Here is a 27,852-nt window from a genome sequence, read left to right as displayed (position 1 = left end):
GCCCGCCACCACGCCCTGCTAGTTTTTTTTTTTGTATTTTTAGTAGAGACGGGGTTTCACCATGTTAGCCAGGATAGTCTCGATCTCCTGACCTCGTGATCCACCCACCTCGGCCTCCCAAAGTGCTGGGATTACAGGCTTAAGCCACCGCGCCCGGCCTTTTAAGTTTTTCTTTTTTCTTTTTTTTAAAAAATTATACTTTAAGTTCTAGGGTACATGTATACAATGTGCAGGTTTGTTAACACAGGTATACATGTGCCATGTTGGTTTGCTGTACCCATTAACTCATCATTTACATTAAGTATTTCTCCTAATGCTATTCCTCCCTCTGTCCCCAACCCAATGACAGGCCCCAGTGTGTGATGTTCCCCGCCCTGTGTCCAAGTGATCTCATTGATCAGTTCCCACCTAGGAGTGAGAACATGTGGTGTCTGGTTTTCTGTCCTTGTGATAGTTTGCTCAGAATGATGATTTCCAGCTTCATCCATGTCCCTGCAAAGGAACTCATCTTTTTAAATGGCTCATAGTATTCCATGGTGTGTATGTGACACATTTTCTTTATCCAGTCTATCATTGATGGACATGTAGGTTGGTTCCAAGTCTTTGCTATTGTGAATAGTGTCGCAATAAACATACGTGTGCATGTGTCTTTATAGTAGCATGATTTATTTTTTTTATTTTTATTTTTTTATTTTTTTGAGACGGAGTCTCGCTCTGTCGCCCAGGCTGGAGTGCAGTGGCGCGATCTCGGCTCACTGCAAGCTCCGCCTCCTGGGTTTACGCCATTCTCCTGCCTCAGCCTCCTGAGTAGCTGGGACTACAGGCGCCCGCCACCAGGCCCGGCTAATTTTTTGTATTTTTAGTAGAGACGGGGTTTCACCGTGTTAGCCAGGATGGTCTCGATCTCCTGACCTTGTGATCCGCCCGCCTCGGCCTCCCAAAGTGCTGGGATTACAGGCGTGAGCCACCGCGCCCGGCCAGTAGCATGATTTATAATCCTGTGGGTATATATCCAGTAATGGGATTGCTAGGTCAAATGGTATTTCTAGTTCTAGATCCCTGAGGAATTGCCACACTGTCTTCCACAATGGTTGAACTAGTTTACACTCCCACCAACAGTGTAAAAGCGTTCCTATTTCTCCACATCCTCTCCAGCATCTGTTGTTTCCTGATTTTTTAATATCACCATTCTAAAGGGTGTGAGATGGTATCTCCCTGTGGTTTTGATTTGCATTTCTCTGATGACCAGTGATGATGAGCATTTTTTCATGTGTCTCTTGGCTGCATCAGTGTCTTCTTTTGAGAAGTGGCTGTTCATTTACTTTGCCCACTTTTTGATGGGATTGGTTTTCTCTTGTAAATTTGTTTAAGTTCTTTGTAGATTCTGGATATTAGCCCTTTGTCAGATGGGTAGATTGCAAACATTTTCTCCCATTCTGTAGGTTGCCTGTTCACTCTGATGATAGTTTCCTTTGCTGTGCAGAAGCTCTTTAGTTTAATTAGATCCCATTTGTCTATTTTGGCTTTTGTTGCCATTGCTTTTGGTGTTTTGTTTTAGTCATGAAGTCCTTGCTCATGCCTATGTCCTGAATGGTATTGCCTAGGTTTTCATCTATGGTTTTAGGTCTATCATTTAAGTCTTTAATTCATCTGAGTTAATTTTTGTATAAGGTGTAAGGAAGGGATCCAGTTTTCAGCTGTCTACATATGGCAAACCAGTTTTCCCAGCACCATTTATTAAATAGGGAATCCTTTCCCTATTGCTTATTTTTGTCAGATTTGTCAAAGATCAGATGGTTGTAGATGTGTGGTGTTATTTCTGAGGCCTCTATTCTGTTCCATTGGTCTATATATCTGTTTTGGTACCAGTACCATGCTGTTTTGGTTACTGTAGCCTTGTAGTATAGTTTGAAGTCAGGTAGCATGATGCCTCCAGCTTTGTTCTTTTTGCTTAGGATTGTCTTGGCAATGTGGGCTCTTTTTTGTATCCATATAAACTTTAAAGTAGTTTCTTCCAATTCTGTGAAGAAAGTAATTGGTAGCTTGATGGGGATGGCATTAAATATATAAATTACCTTGGGCAGTATGGCCATTTTCACAGTATTGATTCTTCCTATCCATGAGCATGGAAGATTCTTTAATTTGTTTGTGTCCTCTTTTATTTCATTGAGCAGTGGTTTGTAGTTCTCCTTGAAGAGGTCCTTCACATCCATTGTAAGTTGTATTCCTAGGTGTTTTATTCTCTTAGTAGCAATTGTGAATGGGAGTTCACTGATGATTTGGCTTTCTGTTTGTCTGTTATTGGTGTCTAGGAATGCTTGTGATTTTTGCACATTGATTTTGTATCCTGAGACTTTGCTGAAGTTGCTTGTCAGCTTAAGGAGATTTTGGGCTGAGACAATGGGGTTTTCTAAATATACAATCATGTCATCTGCAAACAGGGACAATTTGACTTCCTCTTTTCCTAATTGAATACCCTTTATTTCTTTGTCTTGCCTGATTGCCCTGGCCAACTTCCAACACTATGTTGAATAGGAGCGGTGAAAGAGGGCATCCCTGTCTTGTGCCAGTCTTCAAAGGGAATGCTTCCAGTTTTTGCCCATTCAGTATGATATTGGCTGTGGCTTTGTCATAAATGGCTCTTACTATTTTGAGATACGTTCCATCAATACCTAGTTTATTGAGAGTTTTTGGCATAAAGTGCTGTTGAATTTTGTCGAAGGCCTTTTCTGCATCTATTGAGATAACCATGTGATTTTTATCATTGGTTCTGTTCATGTGATGGATTATGTTTATTGATTTGTGTATGTTGAACCAGCCTTGCATTCCAGGGATGAAGCCAACTTGTTCATTGTGGATAAGTTTTTTTGATGTGCTACTGGATTCGGTTTGCCAGTATTTTATTGAGGATTTTTGCATCGATGTTTATCAGGGATATTGGTCTAAAATTCTCTTTTTTTGTTGTGTCTTTGCCAGGTTTTGGTATTAGGATGATGCTTGCTTCATAAAATGAGTTAGGGAGGTTTTCCTCTTTTTCTGTTGATTGAAATAGTTTCAGAGGGAATGGTACCAGTTTCTCTTTGTACCTCTGGTAGAATTTGGCTGTGAGTCCATCTGGTCCTGGACTCTTTTTGGTTGTTAGGCTATTATTCCCTCAATTTTAGAGCCTGTTATTGGTCTATTCAGAGACTCAGCTTCTTCCTGGTTTAGTCTTGGGAGGGTGTATGTGTCTAGGAATTTATCCATTTCTTCTAGATTTTCTAGTTTATTTGCATAGAGGTGTTTATAGTATTCTCTCATGGTAGTTCTGTGGGATTGATGGTGATATCCCTTTAATCACTTTTTTATTGTGTCTATTTGATTCTTCTTTCTTTTCTTCTTTATTCCTTATTAGTCTTGCTGGCGGTCTACCAATTTTGTTGATCTTTTCAAAAAACCAGCTCCTGGATTCACTGGTTTTTTTTGAAGAGTTTTTTATATCTCTATCTCCTTCAGTTCTGCTCTGATCTTAGTTTTTTCTTGCCTTCTGCTAGCTTTTGAATTTATTTGCTCTTGCTTCTGTAGTTCATTTAATTGTGATATTAGGGTCTCAATTTTAGATCTTTCCTCCTTTCTCTTGTGAGCATTTAGTGCTACAAATTTCCCTCTACACACTGCTTTAAGTGTGTCCCAGAGATTCTGGTACGTTGTGTCTTCATTCTCATTGGTTTCAAAGAACATCTTTATTTCTGCCTTCATTTCGTTATTTACCCAGTAGTCATTCAGGAGCAGGTTGTTCAGTTTCCATGTAGTTGAGCGGTTTTGATTGAGTTTCTTAATCCTGAATTCTAGTTCGATTGCACTGTGGTTTGAGAGACAGTTGTTGTGATTTCTGTTCTTTTACATTTGCTGAGGAGTGCTTTACTTCCAAGTATGTGGTCAGTTTTGGAATAAGTGTGATGTGGTGCTGAGAAGAATGTATATTCTTTTGATTTGGGGTGGAGAGTCCTGTAGCTGTCTATTAGATCTGCTTGGTGCAGAGCTGAGTTCAAGTCCTGGATATCCTTGTTAACTTTGTTAATTTGGATGTTTTTTCACGGTTTTTAGCTTCCTTGCAATGGGTTTGAACATCCTCCTTTAGCTCAGAGAAGTTTGTTATTACCGATCTTCTGAAGCCTGCTTCTGTCAGCTCGTTAAAGTCATTCTCCATCCAGCTTTGTTCTATTGCTGGCAAGGAGCTGCAGTCCTCTGGAGGAGAAGAGGTACTCTGGTTTTTAGAATTTTCAGCTTTCCTGCTCTGGTTTCTCCCCATCTTTGTGGTTTTATCTACCTTTGGTCTTTGATGTTGGTGACCTACAGATGGGGTTTTGGTGTGGATGTCCTTTCTGTTGATGTTGATGCTATTCCTTTCTGTTTGTTAGTTTTCCTTCTAACAGTCAGGAACCTCAGCTGCAGGTCTGTTGGAGATTGCTGGAGATCCTCTCCAGACCCTGTTTGCCTGGGTATCACCAGCGGAGGCTGCAGAACAGCAAATATTGCAGAACAGAAAATATTGCTGCCTGATCCTTCCTCTGGGAACTTCATCCCAGAGGGGCACCCACCTGTATGAGGTGTCAGTTGGCTCCTGTTGGGAGGTGTCTCCCAGTTAGGCTACATGGGGGTCAGGGGCCCACTTGAGGAGGCAGTCTGTCTGGTCTCCAAGCTCAAACACCATTTTGGGAGAACTACTGTCTTCAGAGGTGTCAGAAAGGTATGTTTAAGTCTGCAGAAGTTTCTGCTGCCTTTTGTTCAGCTATGCCCTGCTCCCAGAGGTGGGGTCTACAGAGGCAGCAGGCCTTTCTGAACTGTGGTGGGCCCCACCCAGTTCAAGCTTCCTGGCCACTTTGTTTACCTACTCAAGCCTCAGCAGTGGCAGACATCCCTCCCTGCTGCCAGGCTGCTGCCTTGCAGGTCAATCTCAGACTGCTGCACTATCAGTGAGCAAGGCTCCGTGGGCATGTGACCCACCAAGCCAGGCATGGGATATAATCATCTGGTGTGCCATTTGCTAAGACTGTTGCAAAAGCACAGTATTTGGTGGTTGGGGGAGCGGGTGTCCCGTTTTTCCAGGTACCATCTGTCACGGCTTCCCTTGGCTAGGAAAAGGAAATCCCCTGACCCCTTGCACTTTGTGAGGTGATGCCCTGCCTTGCTTCAGCTCACCCTCTGTGGGCTGCACCCACTGTCCAATCAGTCCCTGTGAGATGAACCAGGTACCTCAGTTGGAAATGCAGAAATCACCAGTCTTCTGCGTCGATCACGCTGGGAGCTGCAGCTTGGAGCTGTTCTTATTCAGCCATCTTGGAATGGACAGATCCATAAGTTTTATAATGCATGCCTGTGTGTTGATTTGTGTTGCTTTGGAGTTGCTTTAACATCCAAACGAAAGATTCATGACCATATTATCGGTGAGCTTTTACAAAATCTTGTATTGATTTATAGGAAATTGATAAGCTTTGAGGTAGTCTGTAAAATTATTTTTAACCCCCCCCCTTTTTTTTTACAATAACTTCCTGGCACTTGATTATATAAGTCTCTTGCTGCTTATGATAGATGGTTGCTCCTCACATATGATTGCATGTTTAACCTTTTCTCCCAGGCTCTTAATGTCCAAGAAAATGTTCTCTTCATACCAGTACTGTAGTTCCACTGGAAAGTGCTGTGGGTGAGCTGGGGATTTTTCCTTTGGTGTTGGAATTTGCGCTACTAATTCTGCCTCCTTTGGAATTCTGTGAGTTCTGTGAGAGGGCAGATAATCATAGTGGTGTATGACCAAGCACTCACCTTTTATCTTTAACTCTCAAAAGAAATTGTTCTTCAGAAAGAAATGTCGAAATGACAAATTATTAATGAGAAAAACTAGTCATGAGTTTTGGACTCTCTAGGAATGTAAACATGTTTAATAAAAGCTGGCAACACCTTCTTGGTCTGCTGTTACTGGAAAGGCTGCTTGATTTTTTTCCCTGTGTTTTTCTGGTCTTGAGATTTCCAGCGCTTTCTGAAGATCCAGGACTGCTGTACAAATGGGAAAAGCCAGACTGTTATCTTGAACCTCTCTTTTTGAAATCTCTATCTGATAAGAAAGGAATATTGCAAGTCATTATAGTTACTTGTTTGGTTTGTCACTGGAATTCCAAATATTTGCCTGGTGGTTCATGGACATGTAAATTTTGGGATACGTTACTATCGTTTCGGGTATACGTTCTGTAAAATAAGTTATTAACCCAGTGATTGTGAACTAGATCTTCCAAAAGTTCTATCTCCTGTCATTGTATGTTGTATTAAAAATTATTATAATTAGAGATATTTTTTAAACTCTTAGAAAATAAAAGTATATAGCTATGAAAATTCTGTTTGGGTAATTTTAAAAAAAATTTATTTTAGGTTCAGAGGTGCATGTGCAGGTTTGTTATATAGGTAAACTGTGTGTCATGGGGGTTTGGTGTACTGATTATTTCATCATGTTTGGGTAACTTTTATGTTTTTTTAATGTATTTTTATCCTTGTGTCTACATTACTGTGCTTCCTTTTTTATTAAAGAAGAGTTGGATGTATCTTACTTTGGCTTTATGTTTAAAGTGAAACAGCAAATTGAAAGACAGGTTTTAACAGGTCATGGTGTATCAATGATAGAACCTAGAAATTAGCAGAAAAATGCAGGAAACCAATTATAGAAAGCGGAAAAGTAATACATAACATAACTGGTGTTAGGTAATGTACACTGTCGAGTCTTTGATTTTCAATAAAGTATGTCAAAGTAGAGTTCATTTTCCCTTCTGTTGGGAGAACTGATAATCCGCCTACCCATCTGCCTTCCTACATTTCTTAGTTTTCTTTCTTTCTTTTTCTTTTATTCTGCCTAACTCCAGAAAAGATTTGGGGTCTATATAAGTAAGTTTTGGAAAATGAAATACATGAGGAAGAAGGGAAATGAAGGGAAATTGGGTACACCCTGTTAGTACCTACATTTAAATTCTGTGAGGTTGCTTGAAGACGGATGGATCTGTGTGTGAGCTTCCTGAGAGCAAGTCTGTTGTCTATGGTGTGATTAATCTTTTTTCAGCCTAACTCTGATATAGTCACTGCCCTGCATAGGAAATGTCAGTGGCTCTCTATCACATCTATTTAAGGTATACAAGGACCCGTACCTTTTTCAGGCTTATCTTAATTTTCTCCTCAATGAACCTCACTCCGTTCAACACGTGGAGCTGCTTGCCTTCCCCAGGTCCAATTTTCCTGCTTGGAGGCCTTTGAATGAGCCTTCCTCACCACTGGGAGTGCCCTGTTTACTTACCTTCAACACCCAGCTCCTACTTCATTCTTCTGTGAGGCCTTCCTGGGTGACGCTGACATTTGTTACCTCTCTCAATTCTGGAACTACTGACATTTGTCACCTCTCTCAATTCTGGAACTTATCTCTTAGTACTGGGGTTGTCTTCTCTAATAGGCTGCCCTTTTTGAGGGCAAGGAACATCTAAGTACCTTTTTTGGGGGTATATAGAGTGAAGCAGTTGGCAGCTGTATTTCTGGTTGCTCTCTTAGTTAAATAATATACTGCCTAGCACACAAAAGGAGCCAAATAAATGAAGAATAAAGGGCACTTTGTGAGGAGGCTGATTATAGTGGTGCTGGGGGTGTGGAATTGGGGAGGAGGGAAGTAGTTGAATATACCTGAGCAAAACCAAACTGCTTCATATGTGTCATTAATCATGTCCCTTTTTTTTTGCTTACTCATTTGTTGACTTTTGGTTCTTTACACCTCTAGTGATATCCTCTGAATTTTTTCTTTTCTTTTCTCTTTTCTCCTTTTCCTTTCCTTTCCTTTCTCTTTCCCTTTTCCTTTTTCCCTTTTTCCTTTTCCTTTTCCTTTCCTTTCCCATTTCTGATGGAGTCTCACTCTGTCACCCAGGCTGGAGTGCAGTGGCACCATCTTGGCTCACTGCAACCTCCACCTCCCTAATCCAAGCAATTCGCCTGCCTGAGCCTCCTGAGTAGCTGGGATTACAGGCACACGCCACCACGCTGGCTAATTTTTTTTTTGTATTTTTAGTAGAGACAGGGTTTCACTATGTTGGTTAGACTGGTCTCGAACTTCTGACCTCAGGTAATCCGCACGCCTTGGGCTCCCAAAGTGCTGGGATTACAGGCGTGAGCACTGCCCCCGGTCCCTCTCTTTCTAAGGTGGCTTGTCTATTCATTGAACAACAAACATTGCAATAGGGTAGTCGTTGTTTGCAAGACTTGTGGTTTCATATTGAGTTCTCTAAATGTGGGGAAGTCACTAAGTTTGGCTCTCCTTCAGCTAGCACAGTGGTGGAAGCAGACCTAACACTCTTTTTTCTTTTAGTAACTTGAACTTCTCCCTGTTTCAATGCTTATAAACCACCTCTCTCCCCAAAACAAATGTGTACTGTAGTTAAGAATAGTGGAAAGAGTAAAAGGATTTTTAATTGTGGTTAAGCAGGAAATTGTTTTAAGTTAGTTTAGAATTCATTGATCCAACATTCTTTATACTTTTAAAAATTGATACAGTTTTGCATACTGTATAATTAGCAGTAACTTTTTAATATACTACGTTTCTGAGGACGTTCAGTAAAATACATAGAAAGGAAAATGGCCGGCCTAAAATTTGTGACTTTTCATTCTGTATACATTTTCAATTCCTCTTATTTAAAGTGATGTACTAATAAATATTTTAATGTAAATGGTTCAAGTCTTTATAAAGATTAAATTAGGATCTTAAACTTTCTGTGTGTCTCCATTAAAGATGTGTTTTTGGCTTCATTATTTGACAGTGTTGTGGTATGGCATTTGATGGAGAACAGGATCTCTTACTTTGGAATATATCTGGTCAAATGGAGCTCCTTTCATATTTGCCCAGGAAGCTCATTTTTCTAAAGATTATGGAAAGAACAGATGTGGAGCAGACAAGCACTGATGTCTTTCATTCAGAGCTCTCTGAGGAACTGCCTTGGGTAGGCTTTTGTTTGTCACACACATAACAAGTATGTCTTTACCCTGAATGATGCAATAGTCTAGCCTCCTGTGGGGTATCGTCCACTGACAATGACACCATAACGCATTAGTTGATTGCAAACTCTGAATCCATAGGGACTTGCACCAGTCCAAATGAGTGACTAGTTCTTCAACTACAAGGTAAAACTGAGGTCCTAGGGGAGGAGGGACGTGTTAAGGTTTGACTGTTTATTTTGCTTATTATAACTGAAGGATCATTAAGGAAATGTTTATATCCTGTTGGGGTTCTATGTTCTTAACCACTATATGAGGATGAAGACGCTTTGGTCTTTTTGCTTCTGCCTCCCTTATATTTCTTTCCATTCACTACCCTCCCTCTCCTAAGGAAAAATGGTGTTCACATTCATTGGGTCTAAATAAACCCATATGTCTTTGCTTTGAATATTTTATTACCTTATCTGTTTATCTATTAATGAGAAATTATACAAATGCATATTTGAAGTTATTAGTAAAAGCCCAAGGACTTAAACACAGCTCTGGAAACACCTGTCATCTATCTTTTATTTAGTAAATCTCCCTTTGTCCCAGATTCCTCATTTGGAAAATATGTCATGAATTGGTTATGTTGGTATCATAAAAGGTAATTGTAAAAGAGATAGTAAAGTATCACATATTCATTTAGAATGATCACTCATAAATTCGTGCTTTTTTTCTCTCAATCATGACCTGTAACTATCCTTTTTTGAATGTCACAAAAATCTCATGTCTATAAGGCTTTCCACACTCATGAGATTGAGGCCTAAAGCCATTATCTCCCAGCTCTGTCACAATTTCCAGATTTGTCTCTGTCTGTAGGTTTGCTCACTTTTGAGCACGTAGAATTATGCCATCCTTTTCAAATTACATGTCAGCTCCCTACTTTATCCCACCCCCAGTAGTGAGCGCATTAGTTGCCTTGCTTCATCTTTTGGTGTGTTTCTACACGGTTTGTCATGCCAGCATTTCTTCTGAGCAGCCCTCCCAACCACACACACACACACACACACGCACTCTTAACCTATGGACATTTGCTGTTGTAAATTCATTGCATATGGTGCAATGAAAATATTTGCTCTGTTTATCTTTCTGGACCTTGTACTAGCAACCTTGTCTTGTCATTTTTGTCAAGTGATTTTCTTAGTTTTTTTTTTTTTTCCCAAATCAGCCATGTCACTGATAAGATTGATGAGTATGAGAGATTGATCATTTTACGGTTTCCCTCCTGTGGCCATACAAGAGGTTGTATTTGGTACAATACAAAGAGTGTCAGAACTCAATGGGCTGTATAACATGTGGCAGGTAGCAGAGTAAATTGGAAAGAATAAGAATACCAGAAGGAGCCAAGAAATACCTATTAGAAACCCCCATCTGCCCTAACTAACTTTGGGCCTCTGAGAACAAGTTACTTTATCTCTCTGGGTGTCAGTTTTCTATCTTGTATTAGTTTCCTGTGGCTGCTGTAACAAATTGCCACACACTTCATGGCCTAAAACAAAGGAAATGTATTTTTTCACAGTTCCAGAAGCCAGAAGTCCAAAATCAGTTTCACTGGGCTTAAATGAAGGTATCAGTAGGACCTTGCCCCCACAAAGACTCCAGGGGACAATCTGTTTCTTTTCTATTCTAGCATCTGGTGGCTGCTGGCATTCTTTGGTTTGTGACTGTATCAGTCCAGTCTTTGCCTTTGGGGTCACGTTGCCTTCTTTTGCATGTGTATCATATCTCCTCCTCCTCCACTCTTATATGCATATGTGTGATTGTATTTTGGGACCACCTGGATAATCTGAGATAATCTTCCCATCTAAGAACCTTTAAGCACATCTGCGAAGTCCTTTTTTGCCCTAAGAGGTAACATTCACAAGTTCTAGGGATAAGGATGTGGGGATCTTTTGAGAGGTCATTATTCAGCTACTACACGTCTGAAATAATTTCTGAAGTCATGCTGGCTTGGCTTGTAATTGCTATTCATTTCATTCATTTGTTCATTCACCAAACTTTTATTTCATGCCTAGTATGTGCCAGACACTGTTCTAGGCATTAGGAATAACCCACTGATCATGCCTTTAGTAAATGCATTATATTGTGGTGAGATTACTGTACAGAATAAATGCTAAAATAAAGGTAAAAGGGACAATTTAGACTATTGGATTAATTCTTTGTATGTCTCCTTTTGCACAGTTCTAGAGCACAAGCCACCACCATGCCTTAGTACTTGTAAATCATTTCAGTAACTGTAAGGGTTATGTGTAGCCTGTGGACCAGAAAGTATTTTACAGAGGGCAAAACACGTATTAGCTTAAATTCAATTCAGATGAATATATTGAGTACAAAAAACAGTTTAGGCCTCTACCACAATTATACAATTTTTATGAACCCTGGCTGCACATCAGCATCAATAGCAGCCCTTTACAAACTACTCATACCTGTCCCCCGACCCCACCTTGTGCTTGGTTCTGGGTGGAGCCCAGGGGTCCTTTAAAAAAAATCTTATTAGTGGATTCTTAGATGCTGAGAGCATTGAACAGAGAGAACCTGTGGTCTAAAGAATAGGAAAACCAAATACAAGGGTACTGGTACAAATGCAAGTCAAAATGCTGTAAGTTTTATTAGGATATATAGAAACAAAATAATTTGGATACTCAGAGGAAAATGAGATCACATCTGGCTCAAGGGAAATTTGAATACAGAAGCATTTGAAATGTCCTTAATTGATGTGTAAAATTTCAACAGGCATTGATTGGGGGAGGGTGGAGGAAAGGGAATCCACAGAGGTCTGGAGTAGGGGAAAAGGTGTGTGTCACGGCCGGCAGCAGGGCCCAGGAGCCAGGATCTAGGCACCAATTCTCTCTCCTTTTGCTGAGACTTTCTGGCCTGGAAACTTGAAGAGCTTGAGAATTCTAAATTTAAATCTGGTCTTCTAGGTCATTGTGAAGGTATATTTTTTCAAGGCACCTGTATTTTATTTGACAGGTGATAGGTTGATTTATACTTTTAAAAAATTTAGAAACATGATTTCTGGGCTTCCGTTTGTACTCGTGCTCTATGTCCTACAAGTATTAGGAGCAGGCTTCTGTGGGGGAAATAAAAAGGGAGAGCAATGTTTTAAAGTGTTTCAAAAGAATAGCCAATATGTGATGACTGACTGGAAAACAGACAAACACAGTGGGAGGTAACAAAGGTAATTTAGAAGTTCAAGAATGACAGTAGAGTTAGTGGGAGTGAGAGATATTGATGGAAAAGATAGCTAGCGTTTGTTCAATATTTCTCACAAGCCAGAGGCTTTCACTGCGTTTTCTTTATGTCAGTGAATTATTTTCATGAGCCTTGGGGTAGGTACTATTCTTACCCCTTTTACGGTCAGGGAAATTGAGACTTTGAGAGGTTAGTTATCTTGCTCTGTCAAGGTCTCACAGTAAATCTAGCACTTGGATCCAGGTGCCTTAATTCTAGAGTTTGTGTTGTTAACCACAGTTCTGCTAGTTGTCAGGAGACTGGCTTGAGACTAAGGTTGATGAAGAGTAGTTGAATTCAAAGATAGGAATTTAAGAATCATAAGAAGAGAGGTCACAGTCAAAAACTCATGTAGTATCAAATCAGCAAGCATCACCTTATCAATTAAAAGATGGAAGAAAGAGAGGAGAGTAGAGGGACAAGACTAAATGTCACTGAAGCTTTCAGGGCAGTATCTTATACCTGTTTATGGCTGCCAGTCACTTAACATGTGGTTCATTTTTAAAAAAAAAAGTCCTTGAATATTTAAGTAAGCAAAGGAACCAATCCCTCAATCCTGAGTTTTTCTACCTGTGCTTCAGATTCTACATACATACTAATTACGATGGCTAGAAGGAGACAAATCTAAAGAATTTCCTCAACTTTTGCTGCCTGTTTTTGTGACCCTGAGTCAGTTTCAAATCGTTGGGGACCTTCCTTCCTTAGATTCCATTTTTTTCACCTTATTCCATCTTTTCCCCCACAGAAGATGGCTGCTTTTGGAAAGTTTTCCTAGCATGAGAAGATTGGCAGAAAAGTTCAGTATTTTTATCATTTTAAACAGTTTTTTTTTTAGTTTAATTTTTAAATTTTTCTGTAGAGATGGGGGTCTTGCTGTGTTGCCTAGGCTGATCTCAAAATCTTGGCCTCAAGAGATCCTCCTGCTTTGGCCTCCCAAAGTGTTATAATTACAGGCATGGGCCATCACACCTGGCCATTTTAAACAGTGTGTAAACTAAGATATTAAAGTGACAATACATAAATGGTAAAGTGTCCTGGGCTGCTGAGTGTCTTTCTCCTATCCTCCACTTCGAGTGCCCTAAAACTTTTTTCACTCTGCCATTCGCACAATGAGTATGCATAAAAAGTCACTATTAAATAATCCAGGAAAATAAAACTATTGCCTTTAAAATAAATAAATTATAAATTTTTTTGTTACCTGTCATTGCAGGTTGAGTATTCCTTATCTGATATGCTTGGGACCAGAAGTGTTTTAGAGTTTGTATTTGGATTTTGGAATATTTGCATATAAATAATGAGCTATTGGCCAGGCGCAGTGGCTTATGCCTATAATCCTAGCACTTTGGGAGGCTGAGGCAGGCGCATCACCTGAGGTTGGACATTCGAGACTCGCCTGACAAACATGGAGAAACCCCATCTCTACTAAAAATACAAAATTAGCTGGATGTGGCGGCACATGCCTGTAATCCCAGCTACTCAGGAGACTGAGGCAGGAGAATTGCTTGAATCTGGGAGGCTGAGGTTGCAGTGAGTCAAGATCACTCCATTGCACTTCAGCATGGGCAACAAGAGTGAAACTCCATCTCAAATAAATAAATAAATAAATAGCGAGCTCTCTTGGGGATGAGACCCAAGTCTAAACATGAAATTAATTTTTTTTTTGTTTGTTTCTCATGATGCCTTTATTCGGTCTTTTGTTTAGACAAATGAATCTCTTCTCTATTGATGAATAAAGATTTTTGCTTTTTATAATATTTTCATTATTTACATTAAATATTTATATGTAACACTTAATTTAACATTGGCTAAATAAATGACTATTATTTAATAGTGACCTGTGATCCTATTTTAGTCAAGTGTTTTAAACCTTTAACATATTTGACTGGCTTCCTTAAATCAAATTTCAAATTCAAAATTAAATATTTTTTCACCTAAAACTAACCTTGGGATTCTACAAAGGACCACTGCAGCATCAAAAAAGTGATTATCGGGCTTTTTAATATACTATCTTACATGGAAATCATTGTCATATAAGAAGTTATGTAAAATTTTCTCTGAGTTACATTTTAATGGATATATTATTAATATATATTCCCAAATTACATGAGATTCCTTAAATTCTGATATGTTGTGGTATATGTTATCAGTCATAATTACGGTTCTTATGTTAAATTATTACAGGCTACAAAAATGACCAGACCTTCTTGTAAATTTCATCTTTAACCATGACCATATTAAGTCTTGTCCACAGTTAATGGCTTAATTATCATACATTTTTCCTGAAAGCTGTTTACAAGGAAATGGACTTATAAGTGTGGTGTCTTCAAGGAAGTTTATAAAAAGGAATAAAATAACCCTGAAAATCACTCTTGCATAAAAGTTTCTGATGATTTTAGGACCATATCATTTGGAAAGGGTAAAAGTTTCCAGAACTCTATTGAAGACACTAACAGTTTACAAAGTGCTAACTCAAGCAGAACAAGAAATAATTGAATGCCAATAAAACACTCTCAGATTTTCATGCTGATAAATCAGCCAGTTTGGAAATTATTTATATTATGTAATTTGAATGAACTTCATTGTCCAAGTCAAATTACCTATGATAAACCATCTAATAAACAGTGGTATGGACTAGAATTGGAGAAACAAAATTGATATTCAGGAGGATATACCAAGCATAGACTCATGAAGAGCCTGGACAGCTGCCTAGTCCTTCCTGAGTCCTTAAAACAGTCATTATTGAAAGCTATATACCACATGAAACCTGATGAAAAAGATAAAATGATTCAAATAGAAAAAAGATATATATATATATACACACACACACATACATACACACACACACACACACACACGTACTGGTGTGGTGACTGTTCTAAATTGCTAAAATGGTCTATCACCAATTAAACATGAAATTAATTTATGTTTCATACCTACCATATGCAAATAGCCTGAAGGTAATTTTATTCAATATTTTAAATAATTTTGTAAATGAAACAAAATTTGTATACCTGAGGTCAGGTGAGGAATTTCCACATGCGGCATCATGTTGGTGTTCAAAAAGTTTCAGATTTTGGAACATTTTGGATTTCAGATTTTCAAAATAGGGGTGTTTCACAATCAGAATCCAGCATATTCATTTGAAAGGTGTAGGATATTGAATAACAGCTATATAGTTGTGTCAGATATTTTAACGTTATAGTACTGTATTTTTTTGTGCTATTGTATCAGTCACGTTTTTATTAAGATTTATAATTTATACCTAATCTCTTAAAAATACTGCAGAGCTTACCTTAGTCTGTATCCTGCATGTGCTGTTTTTTTTTTTTTTTTTTTTTCTAGTACTGTAATTGAGTTGCTATGTAAAATGTGGTCTGCCTACGTAATTCTTCCCACCCAACTTTATTAGGAACATTAGAAGAATAGCAATATCACAAAAGTGTTTGATTAGAATCATGGGAAATCAAACTAATTTGCACTAAAGGTCAAGACTGGCTTTCAAAGCAAGTGATTTTTATGGTTAGAAGTAAAACAACTTTATTTACAGACAGCAATCAGGGCAAAAAAAAGGCCATTTGTTATTTGAAAGACATCAGGAAAGCCATTGATTCTCGATTTGGACTATACATTAAAATAACCTGGAGAACTAAAAATGAAAACAAAAAATCTGAACCAGGACCACCGCCTCAATGATATTGACTTAATTTGACTTTTATGAGGCTTAGGCATGAGTATTCATTAAACCTCCAAGGTAATTATAATGTGCAACTAAAGTTGAGAACCGCTATTAAAGCAAGCATCAGGAAAGCACAAAGGACAGGATAAAGTAAATATAAAATCCTTATCATTTAGGAGATGACATATCCTTTCTAAAAGAGGAAATATTGTCTAATTAGTTATGAAAACTAAACTTTTAGTTCTATTTTGAAAAGGGACAAATTAATCTCATTTAAATATTGTTACAAGCATAGGTAAGAGTACATAAATCTATACTTTTTAAAAAGCCCTTTTTTCCCCCTTTGTATTTAAACTCACTTATCTTCTTATATTCAAGATTATTAAATCTCAGCTATGGGCCTTGTTTTCCACTGCCTCCACATTGTTCCAATTTATGAGTTGAAACTGTACATTAATTCCCAAATGAATGATTTAAAATCAATGGAATAAATGGGGCACTTGCAATCAATGAAAAAATGCAGTGATTATCTCGGGCGTTTTTTTCTCCATAAGGAAAGCATGATTAGTCTTGCAAAATGGTATTTTGTCACTTTGTGCAAGTATCTTGATCATTCTGGGCCTGTGTTGCTTTTTCTGTAAAACTGGGATATCACATATTGCTGAATTGCAGTGACCATTTATTGAGTGTTCATTGTATTTCAGGTTCTAAGTGTATTAAGTTCTTTATATGTGATATCTCATTTCATCAGAGTGAAAACACTATGGAGTAAGGACTATTTTCTAAAATCCTTTTCTGAAGATGGAAAACCAAGCCTTAGAGACTTGCCTAGCTGGGTTAACATGTCTAAAGTTATGTTTCTTATTATCAGCTGGGCCAGGATCTGAATTTAGGCAGTCCAACACCATAGCCAGTGGTAACAAGGTAGTGCTAACCCTCTGTCAAGACAATTTTTTCTTTTTAGCTGACTGGTTAAGACTGGTTGTACCTTCTTTACAGGGACATTTTCCAGAAAGACAGTCTTGATATTTCCCAACTGAACGACAGATTTTTCTGTTGAAGCTAACAAGGAACAGGTGCACTGCTGGCGTTGGCATCCGCCGCTGGCACCGGCCTTGTGGTAGGATGGTGCTCTCTGGTGCTGGTTGGGTTTTAAGGAGGAGCATTACACTAAAAAGTTCCCAAAGTCCATAAGACTCTGCCCCACTCTTCACTTCCAAATCTTGGAGAAAACTTCAGGTGGGGGGAAAACAGAAGAGAGCTTGTTTGGATTAACGTGAATTGGCTTGAGGAATGTCAGGAGTGGGAAGCCAGGCAAATTTGTGGTCAGAAGACTTTAATTAAATTCCTGGCTCTGCTCTTCATGCCCTGAAAGTCACTCAACTTTTCTGAATCTCAGTTTTCTCATCTTTAAAATAGAAATGGTGATGTGGTAATTGAATTCCATACTTCAAAGGACAGATGATCAAATAAGATAATGTACTGTAAAAACTCTAAATAAAGCATAAGAAGGTTTTGAAAACTGTTAATGTTAACAAAAGCAGATTTTTATTTTCTAATTGGAAGACTTTATCTTTTTAACATGCATCATAAAAGTAAAACAATGTTTACTCTACAAAACTACTTGAACTAGAATGCCCTTCTGGTATACTTGGACTGACTTTTACTTACCCCAAGTGTTCAAAATCCCTATGCATTTAAGCAACTTCCAGGTGTACCAGTTACTGCCTAATGGGCAAATTCCATGATCTTTTCTCAGTCTTCATAGAATGATAGCGGTAGTAACTTATTATTCAGTAAATATACATTGAGTACCTACCATGTCCCTGAAATGGGTTTAGGTCATTGGAAATACAAGTCAGTGAAAATAAAGGCAGGCAAAAACAAAATTGCCTATTAAGTACCTAATGTGGACAAAGTGTTACATATAATCTCATTGAATCTTCACAGCAATCCTGTGACATAGGTTTTACTGGCATTACTTATAAATGAGGATACTGAGGGTCAGAGACTTCAAGAGGCATGTCTGGCACATCCTAGCAAGGAGAAAAGTAGAACTGGGATTAAAATCCTATTCCATCTTCTTTTCTAAAAAGTGGCTTTTCTTGTGACCGTTTATTTGTTACTTCATTAACTCATACTTCACTCAGTCTAGTCCTTTGACTTTCTTCTTTCTATGAACATCACAGATATTTTCTTAGCCACCTGTGGTTAAAACCATGGCACCATCTTTAAAACTCTTACTCTATTCCCCTCCACATCATATCTGTTTCAATGTTAATGAACTTTATCTTCCATTTTTGTTGCCAACCTTTAGCACTTATTACTTCTTGCTACTACTCTTGTACTAGACTTACAACTTGTCTACTTTCCCTCTCCCCTCCATTCAGCCTAATCCATACAGTGTTGCCTAGTGAATCTTACTAAAGTACAAATCTAGTTATGTCACTTCTCGAAAATCTTCCATGGCTTGCCATGGCCTACAGAAATTGTCAGTAATCACAAGGCATTCCTACTGTCAAGGGTATAGGGCAAACCATATTTTCAGCCTTCTTTTCAGTGTGCTTCTTCCTGTGCACAAAATTCATGTTTCCCAGGCTTGTCTGATAAGAATCACCTGGGGCTTAAGTAATTTGTAGATTCAGTGGTATTCTCATCAAAATACCATTAACATTCTTCACAGAGATAGAAAAGCCTATTTTAAATTTCATATGGAATTAAAGAAGACCCCGTATAGCCAAGACAATCCTAAGCAAAAATAACAAAGCTGGAAGCATCATGCTACTTGAATTCAAACTATACTACAAGGCTACAGTAACCAAAACAGCATGGTACTGATACCAAAACAGATATATAGACCAATGGAGCAGAACAGAGTCCTCAGAAATAGCACACACATCTACAATCATCTGATCTTTGGTAAACCTGACAAAAACAAGCAGTGGAGAAAGGATTTCCTGTTTAATAAATGGTGTTGGGAAAACTGGCTAGCCATATGCAGAAAATTGAAACTGGACCCCTTCCTTACACCTTATACAAAAATTAACTCAAGATGGATTAAGGGCTGAAATGTAAAACCCCAAACTATAAAAACCCTAGAAGAAAACCTAGGCAATACCATTCAGGACATAGGCATGAGCAAAGACTTCATGACAAAAATACCAAAAGCAATTGCAACAGAAGCCAAAATTGACAAAAGTGATCTATTTAAACTAAAGAGCTTCTGCACAGCAAAAGAAACTGTCATCAGAGTGAACAGGCAACCTACAGAATGGGAGAAAATTTTTGCAATCTACCCATCTGATAAAGGTCTAATATTCAGAATTTACAGGAAATTTAAGTATATTTACAAGAAAAAGACAACCCTATCAAAAAGTGGGCAAAGGATATGAACAGACATTCTCAAAAGAAGACATTTATGTGACCAGCGAACATATGAAAAAATCTCAACATCACTGATCATCAGAGAAATGCAAACAAAATCACAATTAGATACAATCTCATGCCAGTTAGAATGGTGATTATTGGCCGGGCGTGGTGGCTCAAGCCTGTAATCCCAGCACTTTGGGAGGCCGAGACAGGCGGATCACGAGGTCAGGAGATCGAGACCAGCCTGGCTAACATGGTGAAACCCCGTCTCCACTAAAAAATACAAAAAAACTAGCCAGGCCTGAAGGTGGGCACCTGTAGTCCCAGCTACTCAGGAGGCTGAGGCAGGAGAATGGCGTAAACCCGGGAGGCAGAGCTTGCAGTGAGCTGAGATCCTGCCACTGCACTCCAGCCTGGGCGACAGAGCGAGACTCCGTCTCAAAAGAAAAAAAAAAAAAAAAAAGGCGATTATTAAAAAGTCAGGAAACAATAGATGCTGGCGAGGCTATGGAGAAATAGGAATGCTTTTACACTACTAGTGGGGATGAAAATTAGTTAAACTATTGTGGAAGACACTATGGCGATTCTTCAAGGATCTGGAACCAGAAATACCTTTTGACCCAGCAATCCCATTACTGGGTATATGCCCAAAGGAATATAAATCATTCTGCTATAAAGACAAATGCACATATATGTTTATTGCAGCACTATTTACAATAGCAAAGACGTGGAACCAACCCAAATGCCCATCAATGGCAGACTGGCTAAAGAAAATGTGGTGCATATACACCATGGAATATATACACTATGCATCCATACAAAGGAACGAGATCGTGTCCTTCGCAAGGACAGGGATGAAGCTGGAAGCCATCATCCTCAGCAAACTAACACAGCAACAGAAAACCAAATACTGCATATTCTCACTCGTAAGTAGAAGTTGAACATTGAGAACACATCACACAGAGAGGGGAACAACATACTCCAGGCCCTGTTGAGGGGTGGGGGGTGAGGGGAGGGAACTTAAGAGGATGGGTCAATAGGTGCAGCAAACCACCATGGCATATATATACCTATATAACAATCCTGCACGTTCTGTATATGTATCCTGTTTTGTTTATTTTTTATTAGAAGAAATAAAAAAAGAATCACCTGGAGCTTATTAATATGTGAGTTCCCAGGCCCCACTTGACCATACTGAGCCAGAATCCCCAAGGATTTACAGAGCCTTGTGGGGCATGGTAAGACTGGTGTTCCTCCCAGAGACCCAGAACACAGGTGCATGCCTGTGACCATCCTAGGTCTCTCATGAGCACTGTGTGTTGAGGAAGTCAACCAGCGTCACCTGATATGATGACACTTTGTCATATCTGAGACCTCCAAGTCACCCTTTCTCATACATTACTGAGGTGCAAACCAAGTGCCAAAAAAACCAAGACACATTAATTAAATTGAATCCTCCAAATAATTGGTTTTCTCACATTTTTAAGACCATGAGATATTTTTATGTGAGCACAACATGAAACACATAAAAAGATTTAACTTGTAAAATAACTTTGTGTGTGTGTGTGTGTGTTTTTTGAGACAGAGTTTTGCTCTTGTTGCCCAGGCTGGAGTGCAGTGGCACGATCTCAGCTCACTGCAACCTCTGCCTCCCGGGTTCAAGTGATTCTTCTGCCTCAGCCTCCCGACTAGCTGGGATTACAGGTGCCTGCTGGGATTACAGCCTGGCAAATTATTTTTTGTATTTTTAGTAGAGATGGGGTTTCACCATGTTGGCTAGGTTGGTCTCAAACTCCTGACCTCAGGTGATCCACCCATCTTACCCTCCCAAAGTGCTGGGATTACAGGCATGAGCCACCATGCCTGGCCATAAATAACTTGTTTAACTCATATATGAATTGTCCAATTTTGAACTTGTATACATAGCTAGATATACATATATAATTGTATATAATTAAATATGTGTATATGTGTACATAAATGATTATGGGCATATATATTTGTGTATTTGAATATATATGCATAGGGATAGGGATACACATGTACATGCATAGATGACTTGCCTTCGCCAAAAATTATACAGATGTTTCTCAACTTACAATGGGGCTATATCCTGATAAACCCATTATCAGTCAAAAAATTGTACTTATAACCTGGCTTATAAAAAGACCCCCCAATATTGCAAGATAAAAGACGTTAACTGTAAGATTATGATGCAAGAGGAAAATAATGGCCAGAAAATACGTTGGAGTGGAAAAAGTTTCTATAAAACCTTCTACACTATCGTTGAAATAGCTGTTAAATAGTGTATTGAAATAAAGATTGGTGCTTTTCTCTTTTTCTTTTATTTTCCCAATTTTCACTCTTATTAAATAAAGTTACTCAGTTTTTGAAATCACTTGTATCATCTCACTATGTATTTACAGATTTTTTTCTTCTCAGAAATTTGTTTGTCCCAAATTCCTTTTAAATATTTAAATATTATGCATGTTTTACCTCTGTAAACTCCTACCTTTGTAAAACATGCAGAATATTATTTATCTCATGGATTTCACCCACTGTCAAAAGTCTACTTCCCTATCACCAGTAAATACTTAAATATTATTAAGTGATAATATTTTTAGAATTACAGGCATCAAACTATAGTTGACTTTTGAACAACACAGGGGTTAAGGGTACCATCCCCACCCCCAGTGGAAAATTCATGTATAACTTTTTGATTCCCTGAGAACTTAACCATTAATACCCCACTGTTGACTGGAAGCCTTACTGATAACACAAACCAGTGATGAACACATTCTTTAATGTTGTATGTTTTATACACTGTATTTTTTTTTTTTTTTTTTGAGACGGAGTCTCACTCTGTCGCCCAGGCTGGAGTGCAGTGGCCGGATCTCAGCTCACTGCAAGCTCCGCCTCCCGGGTTTCCGCCATTCTCCTGCCTCAGCCTCCCGAGTAGCTGGGACTATAGGCGCTTACAATAAAGTAAGCTATACAAAAGAAAATGTTATTAAGGAAATCAGGCCGGGCGCGGTGGCTCAAGCCTGTAATCCCAGCACTTTGGGAGGCCGAGACGGGCGGATCATGAGGTCAGCAGATCGAGACCATCCTGGCTAACCCGGTGAAACCCCGTCTCTACTAAAAAATACAAAAAACTAGCCGGGCGAGGTGGCGGGCGCCTGTAGTCCCAGCTACTCGGGAGGCTGAGGCAGGAGAATGGCGTAAACCCGGGAGGTGGAGCTTGCAGTGAGCTGAGATCCGGCCACTGCATTCCAGCCTGGGCGACAGAGCCAGACTCTGTCTCAAAAAAAAAAAAAAAAAAAAAAAAAAAAAGAAAATCATAAGGAAGGGAAGATATATTGCCATTTATTAGCTGTGTGGGTGAAGAAAAGTTACTTAACTTGACTACACTCAGTTTATTCATTAAATAATCTTTGCATACCTGGTAAGCACTAGATGAAATAATGTAATAAGACAAAAATGTGAAGGTTTTCTCCATAGTCTTATCACTCTGTATCATAATTTAATCATGTTTCTTTACACTGTTTCTCAATTCCTGAGAGAATGATTTTAGACAAACCCAGAGAACTCTCTTTGAATATCATTCTTTGTTTCAAATGTATTTCCTTGTGGCAGGAAGCGATAAACACACAAGGCACAGACAGCTAGTGACTGAAGAGGAAGTTAATGGTGTTTGTTTTTCCTCCAGAATTAGTAGTTCGGAAATTAAAAATAAAAATGTGGCTTGCCAAGTTTGTAAACTACACAGAATTCTTTGATTACAAGATTACAATGAATTTAATTTTTTTGACATTTGTATTTCTTTAATACTTATGAATTGAAATGTTTTTAAAACTTATAAATTTGCAGCTTTACATTTGGTAAACTATAATGATTAAAATATCCAAATCCATTAATTTCTTCCTTGCCCTGTAAACTTGAATACTGAGAAAAGATTTACAGTAAAGCATTTTGAAATCATTGACAAGCACAAATACTGTTAGACTGTCAAGATTGTATTGCTGCCCTTGAGGAGACGTTATAGGTGCTTTTTAAGCTATGACGAGAAGACGTAAACAAGGCCTTTCCCCAGCTATGTGCTGGAAAAAAAAAACCTCAGTTGTGATTGTACAGTATTGCTTGACTCAAAAGTCAACTCATTTTCCACCAGGGATTCCTGTCCATTCCTGGAAATGAGGTAGGATGAACCGGGGCGGGGGGTTGGGGGGGTGCTGTCACAGTAGAATGTGGCGATTTAGGAAAATCTACAAGTGACAGTAAATGCTATTTTAGAAAGTTAATTTTTTTTTATTTTATTTCAGGGAGCAAATCCTTTATATTTGGCAGGGATGATGCAACTTCTTAGTAGTGTCTTTCATTTAATTAAAATTAAGATTGATGTGGCTTGCTGCTGCTGCAAAATATCATTCTGACTTTTGCTTAGCTATTCAATGGTTTGTAAATATTCAAGTGCACTTTGTTATGGATAAAAGGGAGTTCCTTGGGTAGATGTTTAACTTTTATTGCAAAACCTCTTGTGTTCACTTACGTTGCTAGATTTGGTAGTAGTCATGCACCCTAGGAAAATCACTGGCCAAACAGTGGAGTGGAAAGGATCATGGGTATTTACTGTGAGGAGAAGGGAAGGTAAAGATGTTGTAGGGATTATATCATTTCACTCAGGAATTTGCTTTGGAAATGTCATTAAGGAAATAGTATGCGGGGGTGGCAGGTAGTTTTAGATTGTTTCTAAGTAAAATCACGAGTTTTCTTTTAATGAACTGCAAAGAAACCATCTAGTCCAGTGCTCATGAAACCAATTTAGTAGGTTGCAATTCAACAATGGAATAGAATAGGCTACAATACAACATGCCAGACTGCACACACATTGTACAATTTAGTGTTAATTTATGTGACTGCATGAGTTTTATATAGATAAGCACATTTCTATATGTGCGTTGCATTTAATATGAAATGTATTTCTCATATGAGTAGCTGTTGAAAAAGCTTAAAAGCCACTGATTGACTTTTTCTCCCGTTTTACAGATGAGGAAACTGAAAGAGGCTGATTCCCATTCTATTTGAATGGGTCTCCTTGCGGCAGCTTATCTATCATCAAGTCTCTCTTGTTAGAATCTGTTTAATTACCTATGCATCTTTTACAATTTTTCACCTTTGCTTAAAAATTCCTATATATTTGTGACCAGAAATTGGATTAAAGATGCTGATTCTGGGGAGATAATCTTTGAGTCTCTAAGCACCATGTTGGGTGGGTAGCTGGTGCTTGTAATACCAAGGGGAAAAGAACAGAATATTTATAGCTCTCTGTAGAGATGAGATCAGTTATCTTAGGTAAAGTCAGGTGAAAAGGTGGAACAATAATACATTTAATCAATAGATTCAACCAAATAATCATTAGCTTCTACCATTTGTTTCTGTTCAGTTCAACAAATCCTTATTGAGCTCCTACTTTGTATCAGGTATTTTGCTAGCCACTTACTTCCTCCTTTATGGGAAATGAATTAGTCATACAATTAAATTGATCTCTCCCTTTGCTTGTGGTGTACAGGGAGATTTACTGAAGTAAAAGGGGGTTTCGTTTGCCAAAGATGTAAGAGATGTAGCGCCATGCTTTATAACACAATATGCTACTTTGGAAATCTGTTATGCCTTATCTAGAAATGTTCCTAATATCTTGAACTCCACCTTTCACTCATTAGGAAGTCCTGCAATATAAAGTTCACCTATAATATTTTTCTCTATATTTGCTTTCATAACACATTGATTTATATTGAACTTTCTCCTTGTTGCTATTTATACAGTGTCAGTTCTGCTCTATGAGCTGATGTGTGTGTGTGTGTTTTTTTCTCTGACTACCTGAGAATCGAGGCAGCAGGGCCAAGGGGGCTGCCTCACCATGTGAGGTTTTGTATTTCCCACCTTGTTATGCTTCTCGTTTGCCTTTCTGCCTGGCAGTTCCTGTAGGTGGTGTTCTGTTTTCTCTCTTTTTTTGTTTTTAAAGTGTTTGTGCAAAGCATATTATTCTGTTTTTACTTTGCTTCTTAATTGAGTATTGGCCATGTAACTTATTGCTTGAAGCAGTTACAGCATCAGGGAATAGTCCCAAATGGTACCTTGAGCCTGATTTTTCTTGATGGCTGTCACTGCAGAAAGGGACACGCATGATGTAGGTCCAAGCCAAAGAAAGGAGATGTATAAGCACAGCCTAATCTTATTAGTGGGTCTAGAAAAACTGCTTCTTTATTAACTTTATAAACAATCTTTTAAATCTTTGCTAATTATAATAGTTAAACATGCTATTTTGTAGTCATTTTTACTTGCATTCTTGATTATTTAGTAGTTTTGAACATTTTTCCATATCTCTGTAGGATTTTCTTCCCCTGTTTGGAATTTCTGTTTGTGTCCTTCGGTTATTTTTCTTTTAGACTGTTCTATTTTGTTATTGATATATAAGACCTTTTTTCTATCTTATTGAAATTAATCATTTTCATTGTGGTTAAATTTTACCATTTTAACACATTTTGAGTATGCACTTTAGTGGCATTAAGTACATTCACACCATTTGCCACCCTCACCACTGTCCATCTCCAGAAATTTCCCCTTATCCCAAACCGAAAAAAAACATGGTAAGTGCTGTGAAACTACGCCCAATGGCCTCTTCCATCCATTCTTAACAAGGGAGATGCTAAACTTCTCTTTTTTCCCACAACACTAGTAACATTTCTTGAATGGTCTAATCCCTTAATTATTTCTCTGGATCCAGTGCTGCCATGATGATTGCAACTTCATTTTAAAGATGTATTCATACATTAAATAAACAGGCAAACAGCTGTTCTCATATGACCATCTTATTGAGCAAATTCTGTTTTGTTTAGTCTTTATAGTTCTTCCACTTGTTATTTAATCTACTAGTGTTTGATGTTTTCCTTGCTTGCCAATGTGATATTTCCAGCTGTGCATGGAAATTAATTTTCTATTTGAATAGACAATTCCAGGAAATTATCTATTAAGGTTATAGGAGGCAAAGAGAATTTTGCTTTATAGTTTGTGTGTGTGTGTGTGTGTGTGTGTGTGTGTGGTGTTCTTGGCATTATAAGGAAGGAAGGTTGATTTAAGAGTTCATGATTGCCAGTTTTTGTTTTTAACTAATATTATTTAAATAAAATAAACTTTGCCACTGGTCATAAAAGCTGTCAATAATAGGAAGTATGGGACACTGAAAACTTATTTTCTATCTGAAACAGCAATTCTAAATGGATCGCTCATAGACTCTGAAACTTTTTCTGGGCAACAGACCTCTTTGGATATCTGACAAATTCTGTGGAACCTCAAACCCTGAGGTTCCCATATTTTTATCTAAAACCCCAGTTGAGGTGCATTTTGGAATCAAGAATTTATCAGATTTTAAAAAGCTAGTATGATATTAAAAATGTATTAGGTTTTCAAAACGACCATATACCCCCATATTACCTATCACCTTTAATGGAGTCTGGGATGATTCCCTATAATAAAAAAAATAATATTTCTGCAGTTAAATTCAAAGATCTTAATCTTAAAATGAGATAAATAAAAACATTAAATAGCCTCACATCTGTGTAGGTCAGTTTTTGCTGCCAGATGAGTTGAGGTTTGTTGCCAAACAATTTCTGAAAAATCTTTTGTTCTTTAGGATCAGTGATAAGGGACAAACACAATTTCACCTGTACTCTAGGGGGTTCCACTGTCCTTGGTCAGGAGTGGTTTGGCTCAATGTTCCAGCCGGGCCTGCTTCTCCTCAGCCCTACTCAAGTCATGGACTTAGCATTTTCACTGTTACAGACATTTTTGCTTCTGGGGTTCTGCACCTGTCATTTTTTGATGAATTTAATCCTCTTTTTTGCAGCCATATTGTATATGGGCTCTCATTCTTTATACTCAATATGTTTGCCATTGTGTGTAAATGTTTCATCATAGTGTGAACACGTATATTATGTTCATCATCATCCCTGTTCCTTTGCATCGGTTATTCTCAATACTTGAAATGCCTTTTTCTGCTTTCCTCCTGTTAATTTATCCTCTACAACATCATTTTACCTGGATAACCTATTTTCCCCCTCTGTTATATTCTCTATATTCCTTTGAAGCTTTGTGTTTACCACTGTTTTAGCATGCATCACATTCCTCCATAATTATTTGAATATTTATCCATCTCTTACATAAGACTGCATGTTTCTTGAGAGTAATACCTCTTTATATATCCATTGCCTTGCACAGTGCCTGGCACATATAGATTCAAGACTTTTCAGCCCAAGATAAATAGAAGGTGTACATTTGGAGGCAGTGGGGTAAGACTGGAGACACGAGAAAGAGGGATGTACAATCTTAATAAATTAGAGTGCAAGACAGAATAGTGTAGAGGAAGAGTGATTTTGTTTAGTTTATGTGCACATGAAGATTAGGAAATTAAATGATATATATGGTTTGGAGCATGGAGAAAGTTCAAAAAGGAGGTAAAGTTTCAGACGAAGCTGGGCAAATGGATG

At 38.2% G+C, this 27,852-nt stretch overlaps 1 protein-coding gene and 1 pseudogene across 20 annotated transcripts in view; one reads left to right on the top strand and one right to left on the bottom strand.

Annotated features, from left to right (window-relative positions):
• HDAC9 (histone deacetylase 9) overlaps positions 1-27,852 on the top strand; it is a 921,222-nt gene that overhangs the window by 79,918 nt on the left and 813,452 nt on the right. The window lies entirely within an intron of this gene.
• On the bottom strand, positions 25,946-26,042 carry LOC123572664 (U6atac minor spliceosomal RNA; annotated as a pseudogene).

The sequence above is a fragment of the Macaca fascicularis genome, chromosome 3 (genome assembly GCF_037993035.2).
Source record: "Macaca fascicularis isolate 582-1 chromosome 3, T2T-MFA8v1.1".
NCBI lineage: Eukaryota > Metazoa > Chordata > Mammalia > Primates > Cercopithecidae > Macaca > Macaca fascicularis.
The sequence above is the reverse complement of the archived record's forward strand: the minus strand, read 5'-3'. Positions and strand labels throughout refer to the sequence as shown.